General features: G+C 43.1%; 1 protein-coding gene across 3 annotated transcripts in view; it reads left to right on the top strand.

Moving 5' to 3' along the window:
- arnt2 (aryl-hydrocarbon receptor nuclear translocator 2) overlaps positions 1-21,115 on the top strand; it is a 391,537-nt gene that overhangs the window by 19,219 nt on the left and 351,203 nt on the right. The gene's annotated exons all lie outside the window — the stretch shown is intronic.

The following is a 21,115-nucleotide window of genomic DNA, read 5'->3' as shown; positions in this document are numbered from 1 at the left end:
GCCTCAGGTAGTAATCCAGAGACTATTACCTTTTTGGTTCTGCATTTTTAATTTAGCTCCTAACTCTTCATACTCCCTTAGCAGAACCTTTGTTCCTGTCCTACCTATGTCATTGGTACCTACATGGACCCCGACAACTGGATCTTTACCCTCCCACTGCAAGTTCCTCTGCAGCCCAGATGAGATGTCCCGAACCCGAGCACCAGACAGGCAACATAACCTTCAGGATTCTCGATCCTGGTCACAGAGAAGTGTCAATGCCCCTAACTGTATTATCCCCAATTACGACCATATTTCTTTTTTCTCCCCCCACTTGAATGGCTCCCTGTAACATGGTGCCGTGGTCAGTTTGCTCATCCTCCCTGCAGTACCCGTTCCCATCCACACAGGGAGCAAGAATCTCAAACCTGTTGGACAAGTTCAGGGACTAAGGCTCCTACAACCCTACCTCTTGGATCCCTCTACCTGCCTCACTCGCAGACACACCCTCCTGTCCCTGTCGACTGGTCGAATTTAAGGTATTTACTCTAAGGGGTGTGACTGCCTCCTGGAACACAGCGTCCAGGTATCTCTCCCCCTCCCTGATGTGTCGCAGCGTCTGAAGCTCAGAATCCAGCTCATCCGCTCTGAGCCGGAGTTCCTCGAGCAACCAACACTTAGTACAGACATGCTCACTGGAGCCACAATGGGGTCCACCAGCTCCCACATCCTGCATGAACAACTGCTAGGGGGCCAGTACATAACTCCTATCAGGGTCTTTTTACCTTTGTGATTCCTCAATTCTACCCACAGAGATTTGAAGCTCAGAACACCCACACCACCTGACCCTCCATCTCTTTTATTTAATTAGTTTTTAATTTGTGTTTTAATTTAAAAAAATTTATATCTCCTTATTACCTCAGTCTCGACGCAATGTCTAACCAGTAATTTAAATGGGTTTTCAAATGTAGCACAGCCCCCTGTTAACCAATCAAATCACAGCCCTCCTGTGTTGTCACTTTTAAGTTTTTTTAGTCTGAACTCACTGTCAGTTTCAGAGAATCAAGAGTAGCTCTTACTGACCAATCAGTACTCTCCCTTGTGGGACTCACTGACCAATCAGTACTCTCCCTTGTGGGACTTACTGACCAATCAGCACTCTCATTTGTGGGACTTGCTGACCAATCAGCACCCTCCCTTGTGGGACTTACTGACCAATCAGCACTCTCATTTGTGGGACTTGCTGACCAATCAGCACTCTCCCTTGTGGGACTTACTGATCAATTAGCACTCTGCCTTGTGGGACTTACTGACCAATCAGCACTCTCATTTGTGGGACTGACTGACCAATCAGCACTCTGCCTTGTGGGACTTACTGACCAATCAGCGCACTCCCTTTTAGCCTCTACTGCCTGTTTTCATCCAACTCCAAAAGCACTCCTCACAGTCAGGCAGCACTCACCATGCAGTCAGGGCAGCACTGTGAGACCTTTGTTTTTATCGGCACAACTTACAAAGCTCTGGAACTGGTTTTAACTAGTTGTCCAAACAACCAGCCAAGTTCAGTTGAGAGTTGACTCAGCTGATTCCTATTGCAGGTATGCACTAAAGTGCAGCTTTTAACTTCCCTAATAAGAACTAATTTAGCTCACCCTGAAAGCAAGTTTAATGACTACTTACCTCCTTATAACTTAGACCCGGGTTTGATTCCGGCCTTGGGTGACTGTCCGATTGGAGTTTGCATGTTCTCCCTGTGTCTGTGTGGGTTTCCTCCAGGTGCTCCGGTTTCCTCCCACTGTCCAGAAATATTCAGGTTAGGCTGGCCACGCTAAAATTGCCCTTTCGTGTCTTAAGATGTGGGGGGATTAGTGGGATAAATATGTGGGGTTATGGGGATAGAGTCTGGACGGAATACTCCATCGGAGAGTCGGTGCAGACCTGATGGGCCGAATGGCCTGTTTCTGCACTGTAGGGTTTCTATGAATTTCTATGAACTTGAGCTCCCTGTTTTCACCCAACTCCAAAAGCACTCCTCACCGCCAGGCAGCACTCACCATGCAGTCAGGGTAGCACTGTGAGGAAACATCTTATCCTCACGCTAAGGCCAAAATAGAAAACTGTTGGGGTCTAATCTAGGTTCATAATATACCTTGGGGGTTTCTGATCTGGAACCCTCACATAAATGGGAGCTATTTTCCAGAGTTAAAAGTTGTAAGGCAGTGGGTGTTAAGAATTGCTGCTTTCTTTTCGGGTGTTGCATTTGGTCAATTTAAATAGGGAGTGCCTTGTGGAATAATGGCTCTTTCAGTGGCTAAATGTTTCCTGGGTGTGGAAGAGGTCACTCAGAGCGGTTTACAAAAGGTGGTTAAAACAAAGCTTTTGGATCTTGCAAATCAGCTGAAGTTGACTTTGCCTGAAAGGGTGAAGAAGGAAGAGATGATTTTAGTGATAGCTCAGCATTTAAATTTGCCAGAGACACAGTTGGATTCATTGGAATTGGCTGGAATTCAACTACAGATGTAACAGCTTGAATTGGAATTCGAAGCAACAGAAAGAGTAAGATAGGCAATTGCAGTGGGAAAAGGAAAATAGGGAATTGCTCTGGCAAAGCAAAAAGAAAAAGAGAGAATTGTCCAGGTTGAACAGAGGGAAAGAGAGACTGTAGCAATCACAAAGGAAAATAATGGAGACAGTTTGAATTGCAATTAAAAGCAGCAAAAAGGGGAAAAGGAGAGAGAATTAGAACTTCAGGAACTGGAAAGAAAACTTGAAATGGAAAAAGTGCAAAAGGTTAAAACTGCGAGAGTAGCAACAAAAATCGCAGATGATTTTGAGTTAGTTCCTAAATCAAGGGGTTGGTTTTCGACATCAATTTCAATCTGTGAAGGATAGAAACTGGGGAAAAGTGGTAAAAGCAAAGGAGATTTCGTTGGAGATAATTTGCCTCAGGTTAAAAAGGAAACATATATGAGAGTAGAAGAGAAATAAGAAACCTTAGATGGATTAATTGGACTAAAGTTGGACCTACAACGTTGCAGTGTTAGTGGCTTAAAAAACACGAGGAAAACAGATGCGGTAAGCAGGATCAGGTGGAGGATGAAGCAGATTACTTTAGTTCAGGAAAGTAGGTGGAATTGCAACAGAAAGATGTGTGGATAAAGCAGTTGTATCTGAAAGTATACATTGAATCTGAGTCTATACTGGAGTGTCATTACATTAAAAATAATGCCTTCATGAGGAAGTGGAGACCTTTACATATTCAGGTGGACAGAAAATGGGCAGAAGTTCATCAAGTTGTATTACTGGTGGGTTATAGAAAGGAAGTGTTGTGGGTAGTACATGAGGTTCCAGTAGGAGGTCATTTAGGAGTAAGGAAAACTCAACATTTTTCGTGGCCTGGACTGCACAAAGAGGTAATAGAATTTTGCCTTATGTCACTCATGTCAGGTAATACGAAAATCTCAAGCAGTAATCAAACCACCCTTAATACCCATTCTGACATTTGAGGCACATTTTACAAGGGTCTTAATTGATTGCATGGGACGCCTGCCTAAAACGATAAGTGGAAATCAGTATTTGTTAAGCATAATTAGACAATGAGGAAATAATCAGAAAATGGGATAAATTATTGAGTTATCTTCCCGAGGAAAATCAAAATGACCTGAAAAAGTTATAACAATCCCATGGAGCTATATGTGGGAATAAACTGGGAAGTACTAAAGTAATTGTACATGATGTAGATGTCGAAAATGCTGTTCCAATTAAACAACATCCTTATAGATTTAATCCACTCAACTTGGCACAGGTTCAGAAGGAGAAGTTGATGTTTGCTCAGTGAGATGCAGCAACCGAAAGTCTACATCAAACATGAAGGGCTGGTGGATAGTTACAAATCTCAGATAATAAAGACATGAATGGAGGCAAATTAGTGCAATGTAAAACTTCTCAAGGGCAATAAACCTAGCCAGTGATGCCCATATCGCATGAATGAATATTTTGGAAAAAAAAATTTTGCGTGGCATCTTTTGAATGCTTTTTGAAAATCCAGTTAGACTACACCTACTGGCTCTCCTTTATCTACCTTGCTTCGACAAGCTCTTAATGAATTTTTTAATTCATTCATTGGACATGGTCGCTGGCTGGCCAGCATTTATTGCCAATCCCTTGTTGCCCTTGTTCAGAGGGCATTTGAGAGCCAATCACATTGCTGTGGCTCTGAACTCATGTAGGCCAGACCATGAAAGGACGGCAGATTTCCTTCCCTTAAGATGGGTCTTTCTGACAATTAACAAAGGTTTCACGGTCATCAGTAGATTCTTAATTCCAGATTTTTTTTACTGAATTCAGTTTGCACCATCTGCCTTGGCGGGATTCAAATCCTGGTCCTCAGAACACTTGCTGAGTTTCTGGAATAATAGTCTAGCGATAATACCACTAGGCCATTGCTGCCTTAAACAGGATTTCTCCTTGCTAAAACCAAGTTGACTTGTTCTAATCATCCTATGCTTTCTGAGTGCACTGTTAAGACTACCTTCATCACAGTTTCCAATATTTTTTCCATCACCTGATGTTAGCCTAACTATCTAGTAGTTCACTGTTTTCTCTCTCCTTTGAAAAGTAGTGCCACATTTGTCAACGTCTAATCTAATGGGACCATTACTGAATCTGGGAAAGTTTGGAAAATTCTAACTCGCAACATGCACTATATCTGCAGCTACCTCCTTTGGAGTCCTAGGGTGTAGGCCATCAGATCCTGGAGAATTATAGGATTTTAGTCCCTAAACTTTCTCTGCTGATATTCATTTCCTTAATTTCCTCACTTGTTTAGCCCCTAGGTTACCACCTGTTTCTGGTATGAAAATTATGTCTTCCACTGTGAAGACAGACAAAAAATATTTGTTCAATGCATCTGCCTTTTCCTCATTCCCTATGATAATTTCTCCTCTCTTCCAAGGGACCAGTGTTTATTTCAGTTACTCTCTTCCATTTTATATACTTTTAAAAGCTCTTACAATCTGACTTATGTAACTTTTTGGTGGCCTTTGCTGGTTTCTAAAACATTATGTGGAGATACCATCGTTGGACTGGGGTAAACACAGTAAGAAGTTTAACAACACCAGGTTAAAGTCCAACAGGTTTATTTGGTAGCAAATGTTACTAGCTTTCGGAAAAGGCTGTCCTTTCGTCAGGTGGAGTGGAGAAATGCTCACAAGCAGGGCATACAGAGACACAAACTCAATTTACAGAATAATGATTGGAATGCAGTCTTTACAGATAATCAAGTCTTAAAGGTACAGACAATGTGAATGGAAGGAGCATTAAGCACAGGTTAAAGAGATGTGTATTGTCTCCAGACAGGACAGCCAGTGAGATTCTGCAAGTCCAGACAAGCTGAGGGGGTTACAGATAGTGTGACATGAACCCAAGATCCCGGTTGAGGCCGTCCTCATATGTGCGGAACTTGGCTAATGATAGCCAAGTTCCGCACATATGAGGACGGCCTCAACCGGGATCTTGGGTTCATGTCACACTATCTGTAACCCCCACAGCTTGTCTGGACTTGCAGAATCTCACTGGCTGTCCTGTCTGGAGACAATACACATCTCTTTAACCTGTGCTTAATGCTCCCTCCATTCACATTGTTTGTACCTTTAAGACTTGATTATCTGTAAAGACTGCATTCCAATCATTATTCTGTAAATTGAGTTTGTGTCTCTGTATGCCCTGTTTGTGAGCATTTCTCCACTCCACCTGACAAAGGGACAGCCTGTTCCGAAAGCTAGTGGCATTTGCTACCAAATAAACTTGTTGGACTTTAACCTGGTGTTGTTCTAAAACATTCCCAATCCTCAGACTTGCTACTGTTTTTTGCAACATTGTCAGCCTCTCCTTTTAATCTAATACTTTCCTTGATTTCCTCCGTGAGCCACAGATGGGTTTTTCTTGCTGAGTTTTTGTTTTACAACGGAATGTGTTTTTGTTGAAGATTTTAAATTGTTTCTTTAAATGTTTCCCACTGTTTATTTACCTTCATACCTATCAGTCCATTCACCCAATTTTAGCCAATTCTCCTTTTATATTATGATCACTATTTCCCAGTGGACCTTTTATAATGAAATTACAAATTAATCCTGCTTCATCATGCAATCTTGATCTAAGATAGTTTTATCCCTAATGGTTTTGCAATGGTATTATTCCAAGAAAATGTCTCAAAACCATGCCATGGACTCATCTTCTGGATCACTCTTTGTCAACTTGATTGTCCCAATCCATTTGAGTTCAAGTACCCACAATTATTGCATTTCATTACGTTGCATTAAACAGTGTCTTGATTTATACCACCTAGTGTGACTGGAGTGTCAGCCTTAATTATGCTCGTCCCTGGAGTGGAACTTGAACTTACACCCTACCTAGCTCGAAGCTAGACTGCTACCCCCTGAGCCATGGCACACCTGGCTATGGTAAGTCCAGTGTAAGTTTGCCAGGTTGATTACCAGGATAGGTAAACTATACTTGAGGAGAGACTGCGATACTGGGTTATTCCCACAGGAACAGAGGAGGCTAAGGGAAGAATGAACAATTGTGAAGTATTTTGGTAGAATGGATAAGGAAAGTTTATTTCCTTTGGTTGTGTGGACTAGAGGTCATTGATGCATTTATAGCAGAGAATTACACACAAAATGGAGAGTATGGAGTACTGAGATTAATTGGCTTGTTCTAGCAAAGAGTCACATTCGAAGAAGGTAGGTGGAAGTGTGCTCAATAGGGTGGCACGTTGGCACAGTGGTTAGCACTGCTGCCTCACAGCACCAGGGACTGCGTTCGATTCCTGGCTTGGATCATTGTGTGAGTCTGCACATTCTCCCCGTGTCTGCGTAGCTTTCCTCTGGGTGTTCTGGTTTCCTCGCACTGTCTGAAACACGTGCTGTTTAAGTGCATTTGCCATACGTGATAAAGTGTGGTGACTAGGGGATTTTCACAGTAACTTCATTGCAGGGTTAATGTAAGCCTACTTGTGACACTAATAAATAAACTTTAAACTTTTAAAACTTTAGCTTTTATTGTGCTGTTAGCTTCTATGGTTTTAAGTCATGTTAATCAATTTATTGTTGTCATGGAAAATGGTCAGAATTCCAGAATATAATTTCCAAATGGCAGTTAAAATCTCTTTTAATATAAACAGAATTTGATTTACTTTGTATTAATCAGTGGTTATGATGCATAATTCCATTATTTTTAAAGTTTATTTATGGGATGTGGGTGTCGCTGGCTAGGCCAACATTTATTATCCATCCCTAATTGCCCCCGAGAAGGTGGTGGTGAACCGCTGCAGTCCCTGAGGTGTGGGTACACCCACAGTGCTGTTAGGAAGTTCCAGGTTTTGACCCAGCGACAGTGAGGGAACGACGATATATCTCCAAGTCAGCATGGTGAATGAGTTGGAGGGGAACCTTCAGGTGGTGGTATTCCCAGGTGTCTGCTGTTCTTGTTCTTCTCATGGGTATGGAAGGTGCTGCCGAAGAAGCCACGGCGAGTTCCTGCAGTTGCACCTTGTAGATAGTATACACTGCTGCTACTTGAGTGTTGATGGTGGAGGGAGTGAGTGTTTGTGAATGGGCTGCTAATCAAGTGGGGCTGCTTTGTCCTGGATGGTGTCCAGCGTCTTGAGCGTTGTTGCAGCTGCACTCGTCCAGGCAAGTGGGGGAGTATTCCATCGCACTCCTGACTTGTGCCTTGTAGATGGTGGACAGGCTTTGGGGAGTCGGGACATGAGTTACTCTCCACAGGATTCTTCACCTTTGACCTGCTCTGGTAGCCACAATATTTATATGGCTGGTCGAGTTCAGTTTCTGTTCAATGGTAACCCTCAAGATGTCGATAGGATTTTGAAAATAAATGTAATTAGACCTTGTCTGTCAAAAATATAGAAACATGGAACTTAGTAGCCTTTTCCAAATAATTATTTTGAACCTTAATTCACATATTGGTTTTATGTTCATTCATTACATTGCAAAGTTTCATTCTTCGTATTTTTGAGCCTATTAAATAACAGTCAGCAGATGATGAAAGATTAATTCTCAATCAGTGTAGAACACGTGTGACCTTTAAATCTTGCCATTTTGCTGTAATTCTGATGTTCGGAGTGATAGGTCCACTAAAGTCGGCTGTTGTCTTTGTCCATTGATCTTTGCATTAAATGGTTTTCACTTCAATTTATCAAAATATTGGCAGCCAGTACTCGCTCATGTTGCTGTTGTCTAACTCAGGTCACCTTCTGAGCTTGTTTCATATTTGCTAACGGTGCACTATCTCAAAATTGAATATAATTGATGTTTAAAAATATTTTGAGAGCTTTACTGAGGTTATCTGCATTATCAGATAACTGTGTAATTCCCAGGTTTTATGCTGTTTGATTTGGTTGGGATCAGAAACTGAATTACACAGGTCAGTCCATAAAGTGAAAAAATGGACTCAATTCTTAGGTGCGCACTCACTGGCCCTTTCACTTGTTTTCATTGCCAGAGACCAGCTTTATGGAATAAAGATTTTCTTATTGATCCTTGCCAGGAGTGAACAAAATCCACATTTAGCGAGTAAATCTATTTCGAGGACTATAGTTAACATGCAGTTTGGTTGTAATGCTGAAGAATTATGTTCCAGAACTAGCTGTGCCCTTAGCCGTGCTGTTCCAGTAAAGTCACAACGCTGCCATCTACCTGACAATGTGGGAAATTAGGAACATAGGAATTAGGAGCGAGAATAGGCAATTCAGCTGTTTGAACCTGCTCCACTATTCTATATGATCATGGCTGATCTCCATCTCATCCTATCTCCACTTCCTTGCCTTTCCCCATAGCCCTTTATCCCGCTTTTGATTAAATATTTATCTATCTGAGCGGGCTACACGGTGGCATAGTGGTTAACACTGCTGCCTCACGGTGCCAGGGACCTGGGTTTGATTCCTGGCTTGAGTCATTGTTTGTGCGGAGTCTGCATGTTCTGCCCGTCTCTGTGTGGGTTTCCTCCGGGTGCTCCAGTTTCCTTCCACAGTTTGAAAGATGTGCTGGTTAGGTGCATTGGCCATGAAATCCTCCCTCAATGTACTCAAACAGGTGCTGGAGTGTGGTTACGAGGGGATTTTCACAGTAACTTCATTGAAGTGTTAATGTAAACCTACTTGTGACACTAATAAATAAACTTTAAAACTTTAAACTACCTCTTTCTTGAATCCATTGATTGATTCTGTATCCAAAGCACTCTGGGGCAGTGAGTTCCATAGATTCACAACTCTCTGAGAAATAGCTTCTCCTTATCTCTGTCTTGAATCTCCCTCCCCTTACTCTACAACTATGACCTTTTGTTCCTAGACTGTTCTGGAAGGGGATCATTTGGTTAACATTTACTTTATCAATCCCATTGAATATTTTATATACCTCATTCAAATCCCCCCCTCATTCTTCTGTACTCCAGCGAGTACAAGCCCAAGCTACTCAACCGTCCCTCATACGACAGCCCCTTCAAACCTGGAATCAATCGAGTAAACCTCTTCTGAACCGCCTTCAATGCCACCACATCCTTCCTCAAAGAAGGTGACCAAAACTGAGCACAATACTCCGTGTGGTCTCACCAATGCCTTATAGAATTGTAACACTTCTCTACTTTTATACTCCAGGCCCTTTGCAATAAATGCCAAGATTCCATTTGCCTTCCTTATAACATTCTGCACCTGCATACCGACTTTCTGAGACTCATGCACAAGGACACCCAGATCCCTCTGCACAGATGCCCGTTTCCCACTTAAATAGTAATTTACCTTTTTTTTCCAGCCAAAATGGATAACCTTGCATTTATCCACATTAATCTCCATCTGCCAGATTCTGGCCCAATCCCCTAGCCCGTTGATATCCATTTGTAAACTTTTAATCTCCTCATCAGAGCTTGCTTTCCCACCTATTTTCATGTAATCAGCAAATTTCGCTATGTTACACTCTGTCCCTGCATGTAGATCATTGATATAGATTGTAAATAGTTGTGGTCTGAGAACTGAACCTTGCAGGACCCCACTAGTTACAGATTACCAACTAGAGAAGGACCCACTTATTTCAACCCTCTGCTTTCTATCAGTCAGCCAATCCTCAGTCCAAGCCACTACTCTACCCCCAACCCCTTTGGATCTAACCTTCTGAATCAGTCTCTTGTGTGGCACCTTATCAGACGCCTTCTGGAAGTCCAGATAGCTCACATCCACTGGATCCCCATTATCTACCTTGCTGGTTACATCCTCAAAGAACTCTAGCAGATTTATGAAACAAGACTTGCCCTTCACAAAACTATGCTAACACTGGTGAATTGAGCTTTGCTGTTCCAGATGCTTGGTCTCCTCTTTAACGATTGACTCCAGCAACTTTCCCACCAAGTTGACTAGTCTAGTAGTTTCCAACTTTGTGCCTCGCTCCTTCCTTAAATAAGGGCATCACATTAGCATGTTTCCAGACCACCGGTACCTTTCCAGAATACAGGGAACTTTGGAATATCATAACTAATGCATCCACCATCTCTGCTGTCACATCCTATGACACCCTAGGGTATAGGCTATCAGGTCCCGGGGACTTATGTACTTTTAAACCTTTCAGTTTACTGAGTACCTTCTCCCTGGTTATAGTAATTTCACCAAATTCCACTGTATTAACTGCAGTTTTCAGGACAGAATTATTATCTTCTACTGTGAAGACAGAGACAAAGTATTGATTTAGTGCCTTTGCCATCTCCGAGTTTCCCATTATTACCCCACCATTTCCATCCTCTAAAGGACCGACATCTACTTTCACTATTCTCTTCCTCTTTATATATTAATAGAAACTTTTGGTGTCAGTATGTATGTGTTCAGCTAGCCTTCTTTCATAGTCCATTTTAGTTTTTTTGATACTGTATTTGGTCACCTTTTGGCGCTTGAAGTTTTCCCAATCCTCTATGTTGCCACTAACCTTTGCAGTGTTATATGCCCTTGCTTTCGCCCTTATGCTATCCTTGAGATTCTCATGAAACCCCATGGATGATTTTTCACCCTTTTGTAGTAATTCTTTCTCTCAGGAATGTACCTTAGTTGAGATGTTTAAGTTTATTTATCAGTGTTACAAGTAGGCTTACTTTAACACTGCAGTGAAGCCACTGTGAAAATCCCCTAGTCACCACACTCCAGTGCCTGTTCGGGTGCACTGAGGGAGAATTTAGCATGGCTGATGCACCTAATCAGCATGTCTTTCGGACTGTGGGAGGAAACTGGAGCACCCAGAGGAAACCCAGGCAGACATGGGGAGAATGTTCAAACTCCACACAGACAGTGACCCAAGCTGGGAATCGAACTCTGGTCCCTGGCGTTGTGAGGCAGCAGAGCTGGCCACTGTGCCACCTTTAATATCCATCTTTAATATCTTCCTAAAAACTGCCACTTCTTTTACCGTCCTCCCCTTTAATATTCTTGTCGAATCCACTTGGGCCACGTCTTTTCTGAGGCCTGCATGATTACCTTTGCCCAAGCTAGAGTATGGGATTCTGTCCTCTCCCAATCTGAATTTGGAATTCTATCATGCTGTGATCACTCCTTAACCACAAGGCCATTAACCAATCCTTCCTCATTAGATAATACCAGATCTAAAGTAGCCAGGGTGTTCATAGAGTCCATAGAATCCCTACAGTACAGAAGGAGGCCATTTGACCCATCGAGTCTGTACCCACCACGATCCCACCCAGGCCCTATTGCCAGGTATAAACTGTCCACAAAAGGCAGGACAAATCCAATCTAGCCAATAACCACCCCATCAATCTACACTCAAGTATCAGTAAAGTAATAGAAGGTGCTGTTGAGTGACACTTACTTACCAATGACCTAATATCTTAGTTTGGGTTTGGCCAGGACCACTGGGATCATGACCACATCACAACCATAGTCCAAATCTGGACAAAAGAACTGAACCCTAGAGGTGAAGTGAATGACTTCCCTTACTAGCAAGACAGCATTTGACCTGAATGTGGCACCATGCAGGCCTAGTAAAATTGACGTCAATGGGGATGAGGTGGAAAATTCTCCACTGTTCAAATGATACTGAAGACAAAGGAAGATGGTTGTGACTGTTGGAGGCCAATCACTTCACCCCGGGATATCACTGTTGGAGTTTGCTATTGAGTATTATTTTGCACCTTTTATTTAAATCCATTGCTGATGTTATCAGTAATTGCTGTGAGATGTTGACATGATTGCTTTTGCCACCTGTGTATATTGGTATATTAACTGCCATTAGTTCTGATTCTTTTTCCATTGCTGTTATTTCAGTGTTTAACAAGCTGCTCCCAATTCTGAGTCCATATTGTATTTTAAATTTTGTTATTTTTATATATTAAAGAAGATTAACTTTCACAATACCTTCCGACTACCTTTTTGTGGGCAAGTTATCTTTTTGGTGACGAGAATAAAACGAATTCAGAGCATAGGACACAAAATTTAGCTAATTTGCCATGTGAGCGGCAGTAGAGAGCTCTAACCAGTGGGTTTCGTGAGTTTACCAACAGAAGACAAGTTAGCAGCACCATGGCTATGTTTGGGACGAGTCAGTGAAAGAGAACTAGGACTGGACTGAATATATGGAAAGGTTGGAACACTTTTTCTTGGCAAATCGGATTGCAGATGAGGCAAAAAAGCATTCAATTCTCCTGACTGTGGGGGGTAAAGACTTGCAAGCTAGTGAGAAATGTAGTTACTCTTTGGAAGCCGGGGGGACATTTCATTTGCAGATTTAGATCAACACGTTCAGAATCACCACAATCCTAAGCCCTCGGTGATTGTTCAACGTTTCAAGGTTCATAATTATTTTCAGAAGATGGGACAGTCTGTCGTTAATGTTGTTGCTGAATTATGCCAGCTCTCTGAACATTGAGTTTGGGGTACTTTTGGAAGAGATGCTTCGAGACAGACTAGTTTGTGGCATTAACGAGGACGATATTCAGTGGTGTTAGTTGGGAGAAACCACATTTACCTTCAAGAAGATTGTAAAAATTTTGCAGGGCATGGAAATGGCCTCCAGTCATGCAAAAGATATTCAGAAGGCCATTGGTGGCACGCAGGCAGGTGCACTGTATCAAGTAAAGAAAGAGGCTGCAAGTAAAAAGGTGAAGACAGTAGAGTGTTTTAGGTATGGACAGTCACGCTATGTGAATCATTGCAAGTTTATGGATGCTGTTTGTCACCGTTGCAACAAGAAGGGCTGTTTAGCTAAGAAATGCTAAGGTGCTAAGAGCAAGTTGAAGGCTCAGCTGAGAACTTCAAACGTAAGGAAACCTCAATCGACGATGCATCCCTGGAAAGGGCAGACCAGGCAGAGGAGAACACTTACGACATGTTTAATATGCGTGCAGAGCCTATTTATGCTGCAGTGGAGGTTGATGGTAAACAAATCACAATGGAGGTGGACAACCTCTGCATCAGTAATCAGGGAGGAGACCTTCAGGAACACTTGGAGCTCTAAGCAGGCACCAGACCGCACTCGGGCAGGAATCAAACTTCGGACGTACACCGGTGAGACTATATAATTGCTTGGAGCGTTAGAGGTGCAAATTGCATGTAACAGCCAAGAAGCAAGAGCATGGCTCCTGGTGGTAAAAAGGCATGGTCCCAGTGTACCAGGGTATGACTAACTCAGGAAAATTCAGTTGAATTGGGGTGAGATAAATTACACAAAAGTGACAAAGGATGTCATTCAGTAATATTCTGAGGTTTTCAAAGACAAACTGGGCCCTTGCAGAGCACTGAAGTAAAGTTATTCATAGATCCTTGGCCTACTCCTTGCTTTGTCAATCACAGGACGGTGCCCTCTAAAAAGGCAAAGTAAGTGGAGGAGTAGTTGGAGCCGCTGCAGAGGTGAGGAATGATCGAGTTCATTCAGTTTTTACATTGGGCAGCTTCGATTGTTCCTGTTCTTAAAAGTGATGGTACTGTGTGCATAAGTGGGGATTACAAACTTGCCATTAATCAGGTTTCCAAGCTGGACGCTTACCCATTGCAAGGCTGATCTGTTTTCAATTCTTGCAGGGGACAAGACATTTTCAAAACTGGACATGAGTCAGGCATATCAGCAACTCTTGCTAGAGGAAGATTTGAAGCAATACATGACAATCAACAAGCATAAAGGGTTGTTCAAGCATAATTATTTGGCTTTTGGTGTATTCTGTATTCTAGCGATCTTGCAAAGGACAATGGACAACCTGTTGGAAGGCATTGCTTATGTTGCAGTCTACTTGGATGACGTTTTAATTACGGGTAAGACAGAGGAGGAGCACCTCAGCAATCTGGATTGAGTTTTAAAAAGGTTGCAAAAAGGTTGCATCCAAAGAGGAGCAAGTGGATTTTTCAGGCAGAGTATGGAGTATCGAGGCCTCATTCACTGCATAATGGTTATCTCTTGTGGAAGGGAAAGTTTGAATGATTAAGAGCCCAGAAATGTGGCCAAGCTCAGGTCATTTGTAGGTTTGATAACATAGAAACATAGAAAATTGGATCAGGAGTAGACCATTTGGCCCTTTGAGCCTGCTGCACCATTCATTTTGATCATGGCTGATCATCCAACTCAATAGCTTGATCTAGGTCGCTGACAAAAGCTGATCATGGATATTCACAGTTGAACAAAGAAGATATAGCTATTGTGAAATGATGGAAGGATTCCATTAGTACCTCTATGATCGTTCGTTCACCACATGTACCGACTACAAGCCATTGAGTCTTTTGAGCGAGTTAAAATATATTCCTTCCATGGCCTCAGTAAGAACACAGTGCTGGGTGCTTACATTGTCAGTGTACCAGTACAATATTGTGTACAGAGCAGGGAAGATGCATTGGGTCGCCTCCCTTTACTGGATTTGCCAACCCAGGTATTGTCTGCTTCCAAGATGATCTTACTACGGAGACTTGCTCCGTCTCCAGCGAGTGCTAAGCAAATTAAGCAGTGGGCAGCCACAAGTTTAAAAAAAATTATGATGTGAGAATGGCCAACTACCACAGAAGATGGGCTCATCCAGGTGCCTTGAATGAGAAGTCCATGTGGTATTGGTCTGTGCTTTGTGGGATTCCGGTTCATGATGCAGATTCCCAATAAAAACTGAAAATTTAAGTTGAGCCAGCCATCCCTTTAAAAGTCCCAGTCGAATGTTTAACTAAATTAATGTGACCACAAACATTTAAAATTTCAATTTTATATGGATTGATTTTGTAATAATCTTACACGAGGCCAGTCTTCCATCACCAATCACCCTTTGTTTACAGTGTGTTCGTAACGCCATTCAGCGGCTCCAGCGGCAGGTCAGCCCCGAGTCTAGCAGCTACCGGCTTGAGTGGAGCCAGCTGGGATAAACCCCCTACTGCTCCTTTCCTATTGGGTGAGCCTCCACTCGCCTAATGGGGAGCTCATATTCTACAAGGCCCACAGGGAAATCTATTGATGATCCCCCGTGGCCATCATAACAATTTTAGTTTCTTGTAACATTCTTATTTTGGATTTGTAAAAATGTCAAGCATTTAAATGTCTCCTGGAACCCTTATTCAGTGTAAAAGAGCATGCCAAGAGTTTGGGAATATCTCACTTTTTCTTTTTTTCCCCAGTTTACATTGAAAGTAAAGAAGATTTCACAAGACAAGTATTTAAAATAATTGTACATGGGCATTATCTAGCTTGGGTAAAAAGCAGGATGTTGCTGTAATGGGGTCATGTTCAGTGTTTGTGTTCGTTTTGCTGGAAGTTTAAGAAGTAGGTACAAACTTAGATTGTTTTATTAAAGTGCCCAATGTAGTTTTATTGCCTGTAAATAATTGATTTTAAAATTCTAATGAATCATGCTTGTCGAAGCATGACCTTTTCTTTAAATGCTGAAAATTGCAAAGAGCAAGCTGATGAACATAAATTGTAATTTTTGAGGGGGTTTCCGTTGCTCAGTTAGAAACAACAGTGTATGTTTTTCTAATATACGCTATCCTAAAGCCAACCCACTGCACTTTCAGAGAAGGAGCAGGCCATTGGTGTTTGCTCTGCCAATAGCATGGTGCCTGAGTACTCTTCACCCACTGGAGCATTGAAATCACTATGAATAATGAGTTTGTCCTGGTGAGGTTCTTCACAAATTACCTTGCTGGTATGATTCAGGTCAGAAGCTGCAAGTGTTTTATGAAGCCCACCTGGATCATAAGTTTTGTACTTTGAATTTGGCTAGGATGAGCGTGATATGTTTCATTTCAGGTATGATTCAACTGACCCACCAGGGAGCTTTTATCAAACAAAGTTTATTTAAGAATATAGTTACCATGTATGGAAAGAAAATTAGCAATATCTTGTATCAATTAGAAAAAAAACAGAACGACCAGGATAGTGTATAACCCTTAACAAATATATCCAAAATGTTCCAATCAAACAAAAACTTCCCATAGGCAAAAACCCTTTCCACAGGTTTAACACAGCAAAGACTAGTGCTCACAAGATACTGGGACTGAGTCCTTTGAATGAATGCTGCAGTTCTCTTGAGGCACATGCAGGCAGGCTTGGAGTCACAACAACTTCCCAGAACATCAGCGAGACGCTGGCCGAGCCACCAACAACAGATTCCCTACTCCAGGAAGGCAAGAAGCCTTGCTTTCAGCTAACCAGCAGAATTTCCAAAAGTAGGGAGAGAGAGAGAAACATTTCTTTCCTGCTTGATGTCCCTTCTAAATTAAACTGCTGCCAGCCAAAACCCAAAATGAAACCTTAAATTCACTATAGGAAAAAAAACTGTCCAAAACACATGACCTTCCTCCTAATAATGTAGGGTCATAAAGGGTCCCAAAGTAAAAATAAACAAACCCATTTAAGTAGCAATAAAAGGACTTCTACACACAACTTGGCAACACAGAGAGCTGCAGAGAACATGATTTTAAAATAATCTCTTAAAGGTACACTAATGTCACACTGAGTTCACCATGGAATGTCATCTATATGTCATTGTTGAAGCATAGGCGCAAATGAGTGTTGCATGCTGGTTCCTGGCAAGACTTAAATGAAGAACCATGAGTCGATTGTTGATCCCCATAGGAGGTCAGTCAAGCTTGCATATCAGTTCAGATCGGATGGCAAAAGCCATGCCTCAACATAGAGACTGGTCCTTGGACGTTCCAATCCAATAGAATGTGCAACCTGCACCAACCTTATCAAATTGAGATTCCTAAGTGAGCCTAGTTTTGCTTTGCCTGGCTAGATGTTCTAGCTGCCCAACATACTGGCTATGAGGGCTGTTCTGTGCTCTAGTCTCATTTTTGTCTAGAACTGTTCTGACATTCCATGAATCAAGCTTCACATGATAATTAGTGATCTTGTTCTTTACATTTTGATACATTTGGTAAATGGATGACTAGCCAGGAGTAGTAATTTGACTGGTGCAAAGAATGCACAGTAAGAAGTCTCACAGCACCAGGTTAAAGTCCAACAGGTTTATTTGGTAGCACAAGCCACTAGCTTTCGGAGCGCTGCCCCTTCATCAGGTAAGTAGGAGTTCTGTTCACAAACAGGGCATATAAAGACACAAACTCAATTTACAAAATAATGGTTGGAATGCAAGTCTTTACAGGTAATCAAGTCTTAAAGGTACAGACAATGTGAGTGGAGAGAGAGGGTTAAGCACAGGTTAAAGAGATGTGTATTGTCTCCAGCCAGGACAGTTAGTGAGATTTTGCAAGCCCAGGCAAGTCGTGGGGGTTACAGATAGTGTGGCATGAACCCAAGATCCCGGTTGAGGCCGTCCTCATGTGTGCACAACTTGGCTATCAGTCTCTGCTCAGCGACTCTGCGCTGTCGTGTGTCGTGAAGGCCGCCTTGGAGAACGCTTACCCGAAGATCAGAGGCCGAATGCTCGTGACCGCTGAAGTGCTCCCCAACAGGAAGAGAACACTCTTGCCTAGTGATTGTCGAGCGGTGTTTATTCATCCGTTGTTGTAGCGCCTGCATGGTCTCCCCAATGTACCATGCCTCGGGACATCCTTTCCTGCAGCGTATCAGGTAGACAACGTTGGCCGAGTTGCAAGTGTATGTACCGTGTACCTGGTGGATGGTGTTCTCACGTGAGATGATGGCATCCGTGTCAATGATCCGGCACATCTTGCAGAGGTTGCTGTGGCAGGATTGTGTGGTGTCGTGGTCACTGTTCTCTTGAAGGCTGGGTAGTTTGCTGCGGACAATGGTCTGTTTGAGGTTGTGCGGTTGTTTGAAGGCAAGAAGTTGAGGTGTGGGGATGGCCATGGCGAGATGTTCGTCTTCATCAATGACATGTTGAAGGCTCCGGAGATGTTGTAGCTTCTCTGCTCCGGTGAAGTACTGGTGTTGTGAGACTTCTTACTGTGTTTACCCCAGTCCAACGCCGGCATTTCCATATCATGGCAGAGAATGCAGGCATTGTTTAGGGTTCCTTTTCTTCCCTTTCCCTGGATAAGGGAGAGCATTACTGCCTGAAAGTCTACTCTGTCATCTCAAGCGGATATGAGCTCCACATGTGCCCCACATTGTGGAAAGTGACCATCACCTTCAGGCCACCTGTATGCAGGGTTATGACTGAAGACTGCAAGTAGCATCCCTACATCGTCCCTTCTCCATCGCCGCAGGGCTTAGTATGTCTGATGTTTTGGTTGATGACTTACTAAGCAACCTGCACATTGAATGTATTTAAGTGGGTAGGGTTTGCACAGAGCCTCTCCCAATCCCTCGTCCAAGGCAGCTAATACTACATTGCTGCAATGTGTGCCAAAACATAGCAGCTGAAGGGATACAGGTTTGATTTGGTAATTGTCCCCCTCCTAGATGAGCAGGCTGAATAGCCACATCTACCCTGACATCACCATCCAGTCCATTGGCACGATTTGTGATCTTCTACACTGTTAGCTGGTATACCTTGCGAGCTAACCCATAGCTGGGAGTTTTCAATCAGAGTTACCTTCTCCTAGGTAGATTGTCAATTAACGCTGACAAGCTTTATCAATCTGGAGTTGTCTGGTTTAGAGGCACCAAACACTTGCCTCATACCTTTGTCAAACAGGGACTGGAACATGAAGCTGGGCAGAAGGAGTTTGATTAGGAGAAGCTACTTGAGGAATTGACCATATGGGAACCTCAGCTCTCTTCACCATCCTGGTGTTTCCTAACTCTTGAACCCCAGACTGTCTCCCAGAAAGCAGACAAATTGAAAATAACATGGAAGTACCCCAGAACTATACATTGGTGCATTCTGGGTTAAGTTATTGTATGACAGAGACCTCGAGGATGTGCGCCTTACCCACTATGTTAGCAAGCAAGTTTAGTTTATTTATTGGTGTCACAAGTAGGCTTACATTAACACTGCAAAGAAGTTACTGTGAAAATCCCTTAATCGCCACACTCCGGCGTCTGTTCGGGTACACTGAGGGAGAATTTAGCATGGCCAATGCACCTAACCAGCACACCTTTCGGACTGTGGGAAGAAACCGGAGCACCCGGAGGAAACCCATGCAGACACAGAGAATGTGCAGACTCCACACAGACAATGACACAAGCTGGGAATCGAACCCGGGTCCCTGGCGCTGTGAGGCAGCAGTACTAACCACTGTGCCACCGTGCCGCACTGTACCTTAGGGGTGTGGAATAGTGGTCTGATCATTGGCTTGTCAGGAGTATTGTGCCTTTGAAGATAAGATTTAAGGCTCTTTGGCAATAAATGTGGGGGAGGCAAAGGCCTAGTGGTATCATTGTTAGACTATTAATCTAGAAACTCAGCTAATGTTCTGGCGACCTGGGTTCGAATGGCGCCATGGCAGGTGGTGAAATTTGAATTCAATTATAAATATCTGGAATTAAGAATCTACTGATGTCCGTGAAACCATTTTCGAAAAAACCCACCTGGTTCACTGATGTCCTTTAGGGAATGAAATCTGCCATTCTTACCTGGTCTGGCCTAACGTGTGACTCCAGAGCCATAGCAATGTGTGTGACCCTCAACTACTCTCCAAGGGCAACTAGGGATAGACAATAAATGCTGGCCAACCAGCGACGCCCATGTCCCACGAATGAATAAAAAAATCAGCTACTGATAAAAATTGACCTGAAGACACTCCATGAAAGTCTGCGATCAGTCTATGGCACGAAACCTCAGAATTTAGCATTGCTAAATGTCAGTCATGTGGTTCTCATGAAGGATTCCTGCAATGAGGGCAAAGAGGACATTCAAAATTTAGGAATAAAGACAATCCGAAAGCCAACCTCAGGGCTTGCAAGCTGGATCTCAATACCAGGGGAAAAAACAACCTTGGACAGACCAAAATGGGTCAACTCTATTCAGGATAAAATATCTATCTTAATCGTCACCCCATCCACCATACTAAACATTCACTCCCTTCAACAATGACACATGGCAGGAGCAGTGTGTGCCATCTGCAAAAAGCATGGCAGCAACAGCACATTCCAATTCCAAGACCTGCACTATGTCGAAGAACTAGGGCGACAGGCACTGGGAATGACACCACAAGCATGTGTCCCTCCACGCCATACAGCATCCTGACTTGGGACTATATTGTCATCCCACACTGTCCTGGATCTCTGGACAGCTCTCTGGGTATACCGATCCCTCATGAACTGCTATAGTCAGTACCAACTTCTCAAAGGTAACTTGAAATTGGCAGCAAAAACCAGCTTTGCCAGTGGTGCTCACATCCATGGGCAAGTTTTAAAAATGAGGTTACACGGCACGGTAGCACAGTGGTTAGCACTGCTGCTTCACAGCTCCAGAGTCCCGGGTTCGATTCCCGACTCGGATCACTGTCTGTGTGGAGTTTGCACATTCTCCTCGTGTCTGCGTGGGTTTCCTCCGGGTGCTCCGGTTTCCTCCCACGGTCCAAAGATGTGCGGGTTAGGTTGATTGACCAGGTTAAAAATTGCCCCTTAGAGTCCTGAGATGCGTAGATTAGAGGGATTAGCAGGTAAATATGTGGGGGTAGGGCCTGGGTGGGATTGTGGTCGGTGCAGACTCGATGGGCCGAATGGCCTCCTTCTGCACTGTAGGGATTCTATGATTCTATGACAAATACTTTGGGTGTGCAAAGGTTACT

The sequence above is a fragment of the Mustelus asterias genome, chromosome 24, assembly GCF_964213995.1.
Source record: "Mustelus asterias chromosome 24, sMusAst1.hap1.1, whole genome shotgun sequence".
NCBI lineage: Eukaryota > Metazoa > Chordata > Chondrichthyes > Carcharhiniformes > Triakidae > Mustelus > Mustelus asterias.
This window is presented reverse-complemented; position numbering and strand designations above follow the sequence as displayed.